Genomic DNA, 5,661 nt, shown 5'->3' with positions numbered 1-5,661 from the left:
TCTTAGAGTTAACCCAGGGGAGCATAACTATTGAAGTGTATCACCAAGCGTTCGCTCTCCTCCTCAAGTACTCGCCCACCGTTGGATGAAGAACAACTGATGGCCAGGTTCATTCAGAGATTGAACAAACCTTTGAATATCCTAGTGAAGAATGCCAAGCCAGTTTCCATGGCCGAAGTAGTACGGATGGCGAAGGATTTCGCCAAGGCCTTTGATGTCAAGGTCCCGCCGAAGCCAGTACCATCATCTTTCAAAAGATTTCTAGCTCAAGAAGGTGATTCCAACCTTCCACTGCCTAAGAGACAACAGGGTCAAGCTCAAGATATGGAAAGTTCCAGAATGGAAGAAAGGTCCTTTTCCCGAAACTCAATCCCCTTGAATTCAACTTTAGAAGTTCCACCCTTGAACAAGGAAGTGAAATGCTATAACTGTCAAGGATTCGGACATCGCAGTATGGATTGCCCAACTCCTTTTGGATCAAGGTTTTCGGGGCGGGGAAATCAAGGATCAAGATTCTAGACTCCAGCTCCTTCCTTCCAGAGTAATCAGGTTCCTTTTCGCCAAAATCAAGGAAATCCTAGAGGTAGACCCTCTAACCAACCTTGAGTTTCAATCCAAAGTAATGCAAGACCTCTGCCTCAGAATAGGGGAAGTCAAAGAGAGATGTTTCTCAATCGGCCATCCACTTCCAAGGCAGTAACGCTAGAAGTGATTGAAAAAGAAGAAGATGAAAGAGATTATACTCCACCTGTGAGGACATCTCGCGTTTTTTAAGTGGGGTAGGATGTAAGATTCCTCCCTCCATGTTTTGAGGTGTAAAGGTGTAAGAACCTTCCCTTCCGTTCTTGTAATTATTCCCCTCTCTGAAATAGAAGAAAGATCTTGTTTTATCCTGTTTTAGCCTAGAGAGAGAAAATATTTAGAGAGAGATAATCCAAAATTGAGATATCTTTGGATATAAAAATCCTCCTAGTGTCTAAAATAGTTTCCCCTGAAACAGAAGTTCATTAATGAACTTTCCAACGTGCATTAGGAATCAATTAAAAATGATATAAGGGACCTTAGCCTAAGGGTCTAGATTTTCAGAAATTTCTAGATTATGATCCAATTAAGGTTCCTATGGGCCAGTAGGATTAATCCAAGTGTTGGAATGAGATAAATCCAAAGAATAAATAACCAAAATGAGTAAATGCTCACATAAGATGAAGAGTTGACTGAGTACAAGGTTTATTAGTTAAAAATTAAGAGATATTACTAAAAAAATTAGATATTTTGGAGAAATGATGAATTTTTGACAGCTTGGTAAGGAGGGGGAGACCTTTGAGGTAGGCGCCTAATTCACACATGTGAATGAGTTTTTAATTCAAAAAAATTATGATATTTTTATCTCTCCTGGATTAAACCAAATAAAAAAGGGAGCCAAACTGAAGCAAATCTTGTCCAAATTCAGCCAAACTGAAGCTGGAAAATTCTAGAACTTAGTTGGACTTAGTTAGTGGCCTTCCTCACCTATAAATAGACCCTTATTCGTTTGTATTCTCATCTTTGAGCTATACCATGCCAGTATTACATTAAAATAATGATATTTTCTATTATCCCTTAAAAATCCTCTACTTTTGGAGAGATTGGAGCTTCTCTCTCTCTTCAACAATCCTTGGAGGTTTCTTCTCAACATACTAAACCAATTGATTGGTTGGGGGCTTCCTTCTAAGATAAAGAAGTAAGTAAAATCAAGAGGTAAGATGTAATTTCATGGTTTCTTTAATATTCTCAATGTTTTCACTTCTCAACCCCTCTCAAGCTTGAGAAGTTTCAAATGAATTATTTTCCAATGCAAATTAAGCTCTCTATAAGAATTCTAATGATTAATCACAAAAATTTAGTTTTTATGCTTAATTAGGATGCTTGTTATATGTATCTCTCTCTCCCCAAAAGAATAGTCATTCCTATGACTAATTCTTATTCAAATGGATCCTTCTCATTGATAAATTCTCAATTCAAAAATCAAACTCTATGCTAGTTAAGCTAGAGGTTATGAAAATGGCTTTTTATGCTTTTATGCTAATAAAATTATAGTAAACTTATGATTTAATTCCATAAATTGGATTTAGGTCCAATGATAGTTATTCTATCATAATTGTATTATAAAGTTTTATTCTTTTTAAAAATATTAAAAATTATTAGTAATAGCAGCGAAGCTATGGCAAAATTTTTAAGAAATTAAAACATAATTCATTTTTGTACATAATGTGAAAAGACGACTTCCTACCATATTCTAGGATTGGTCATCCTATGCAAAAAGAATGATTTTCATCACATTCATGGAAAACTAATTTTTAGTGTTTATGCATAAATAAATAATTAAGAAAAGAGGTAATTTTATTTTTATGCAAAAAGAGGAATTTCCATGATAATGGAGATCCATGTAATTAAATGGAAAAAGAGAAATTTTGGTATATTAAAATAATGAATATTTTATTTAAAGAGAAATTTTAGATAAATTTATTTTATGCACGAGAAAATTTAAATGATAAAAGAGGAATTCCCATGACATTTGGAATTCAATCATTTAAATAGTAAAAGTGGAATTCTTGGCATATTTAAATTAATGGATATTTTTATTTAAATTTAAAGAGAAATTTTAGATAAATTTAATTTATGCATGAGAAAATTTAAATGATAAAAGAGAAATTCCCATGACATTTGGAATTTAATCATTTAAATGGTAAAAGTGGAATTCTTGGTAAAATTGAAATAATGGATATTTTATTAAAGAAAAGAGAAATTTAAGATAAATTTATTTTATGATAAAAGAGGAATTCTCATGACATTTGGAATTCAATCATTTAAATATAAAAAGAGGAATTCCCATGATATTTGAGATCCAAGAAATTAAATGGAAAAAAGAGGAATTTTTAGCATAATTCAAATTATAAGTATTTATCAAAAGTGAAATTTTGAGCATTATTGGGAAATATGGGTAGAATTGATTTTTGTAAATCCCATGAATCTTTTACTCAAAAGAAGAATATTGAATATAATTCACTTGAAAAATTTGAGAAAGTATATGAAAATATCCATTGAGAAAAACTACCTTTAACTAGGCCAAGCAATTGGCAGAAATTTAGAAAAAGTCCTATCGGTATCGAAAGTAGAAAATGTTACTAAATGTGAATAGATGTGAATAAATGTGAATAAGATGTGGTGTGATGTAAATGAATGTGGATGGGATGTGGGTGATGTAAATGGATGTGGATGTGGATGTGAGGTGATGTAAATGGATGTGGATGTGGATGTGAATGAAGATGAGATGTGAATGGATGTGATGTGATGTAATGTGAATCGAGATAGATGTGAATGGATGAGATGTGATGTGAACGGATGTGATGTGATGTAATGTGAATCGGGATAGATGTGAATAGATGAGATGAGATGTGATGTGAATCGGGATAGATGTGAATGGATGAGATGTGATGTGAATGGATGTGATGTGATGTGAATCGGGATAGATGTGAATGGATGAGATGTAATGAGAATGGATGTGATGTGATGTGGATCTGGGTAGATTGGATTGGATGTGATGTGATGTGATGTGAATGTGACGTGATGTAAATAGATGTGAATGGATGAGATGTGATGTGAATGGATAGGGACCCAAGAAATTTAGTTTTGGTTTATATATTGTCCTTTTTCTCCGGGGCTGGTGAAGGATCCCGTAGAACTTGTAGCTTGTGTTGCAGCAGCTGGGGTTTCGTGTGCTTCGGACTCTGAGGCTCACATCTATACAGTCACAAGGGATTAGTCTCATGACTGGTGGGGCTTGATACCCTCTTTTATTTTTATTTTTCTTTTTCTTTTTCTTTTTTCTTTTTTTCTTTGTTTTTTAATATACATATGTTTATATATATATTTTTTGATGGGGAATAGGTTAGAGTTTGTTAGTATAGAAGTAATTGTATGTTAGTAGTCAGCATATGGCATGAATCAGACGGGTGCGAAGAGGGTTGACCCGTGAAAGTGCAGACTCGTGAAATGGTTGGGCCATGAAATGCTTAGGTCATGAAATGCAGACCCATGAAAGTGCAAACCTGTGAAATGGTGGGTTGTGAAATGGTTGGGCCGTGAAATGGTGGGTCGTGAAATGGTTGGGCCATGAAAATGTAGACCCGTGACACCGATAGGCCGTGAAATGGTGGGCTATGAAATGGTTGGGTCGTGAAATGATTGGGCTGTGAAATCGGTAGGTCGTGAAATGGTTGAGTTGTGAAATGGTTGGGCCATGAAAACGCAGACCCATGAACTGGTTGGGCTATGAAATGGTTGGGTCATGAAATGATTGGGCCGTGAAAATGCAAATCCATGAAATGATTGAGTCGTGAAATGGTTGGGCCGTGAAAATGCAAACCCGTGAAATGGGCCGACCCATGAAAGTGCAGACCCGTGAAATGGTTTAACTCGTGATAGCGCAAACCCATGTGAAATAGGGTCATAACTATCGTGTAATTAAGTTTCGGTGTTCTCGTTCCACAGCATTCAATACGTCATGCTCTTTGAAAACCTCTGTGACTTTTGCAAGCCAAAATGGATTATCGTTCTCATCGTTGGTAGCAAGAACCGCGATCATTGTGCCCTCACTTAGCTCATTTACATTTCCTTCCCACATTTCTTTCTCTTGTTGTCGATGCTTTCTGCTCTTCCTGTTGGGACCAACATACATTTCCCTTATTTCTCCATGAACTGGAGATAATAACTCTGCTGATATTGGCATACCCATGACACCAGCAGCTACATCATTGTCACTCATTTCACTAAGGCCACTTTCGTGCCACACAAATGCATGTTGCAGCAACTGAAATGTATCATCCCTAAACTCTTCAACCAGCTTCTCCTGCTTTGCAAAAAAACTCTCCCACTATGCCAGAGAAAATATACATGTGTAGCATATATTGTCTCCTTGATCTCGTTCAAGCATTGCAGAAAATCATCAGAGAGATATTCTTTCTCATCTTTTTGTGTCTCGCTTGTTGTAGAGATCATCATGTACTTTGCTTGTTTAATTTCATGACAAGGAACAAATAGTAAGAACTTCAAACTCTCTACTGGCAACCAATCGTCAGAGTTTGAGTATTTTTTGGACCACATGAGAGTATGTTCCTTCCCTTGCTTGATTCTAAATTGATGCTAAAAAATATGATCATTGAGTTGTGCAAATGATGGCATGTTAGCGGCCTCGGTTGCAAAGCATCTAAAATCATTTGTTTCTTCCATGATTCTGATGGAGGGCTTGAGAACATATGCATCCTCTAACAAGGTGCAAATCTGTGGAAGGTTGACTGTAATTTTCTTTGCCATTTTGATTGAGAACCTACTAAACATCTGGTCAATCTAGTCATGTGTGTGTCCCACCAACAAAAACCCATGTAAGATTCTTTCCCTCTAGCTTTTGAGGTGTGCAGGTGTAAGAACCCCCCTTCTGATCTCATAATTATTCCCCTCTCTGAAATAAAAGAAAGATCCTATTTTATCTTGTTTTGGCCTAGAGAGAGAAAATATCTAGAGGGAGGTAATTCAAAATTGAGATATTTTTGGATATAAAAATCCTCCTAGTGTCAAATGATTTCCCCTGAAATAGAAATTCAAAAAGAACTTTCCAATGTGCAA

The 5,661-nt window shown here is 35.8% G+C and overlaps 1 pseudogene; it reads right to left on the bottom strand.

Annotated features, from left to right (window-relative positions):
* Positions 1-4,492: 4,492 nt before the first annotated feature.
* On the bottom strand, positions 4,493-5,376 carry LOC147607850 (uncharacterized; annotated as a pseudogene).
* Between the last annotated feature and the right edge of the window lie 285 nt (positions 5,377-5,661).

This window comes from Cibotium barometz, chromosome 54 (genome assembly GCF_041138505.1).
Source record: "Cibotium barometz isolate CiBa-2024 chromosome 54, ASM4113850v1, whole genome shotgun sequence".
In the NCBI taxonomy this organism is placed as follows: Eukaryota; Viridiplantae; Streptophyta; class Polypodiopsida; order Cyatheales; family Cibotiaceae; genus Cibotium; species Cibotium barometz.
This window is presented reverse-complemented; position numbering and strand designations above follow the sequence as displayed.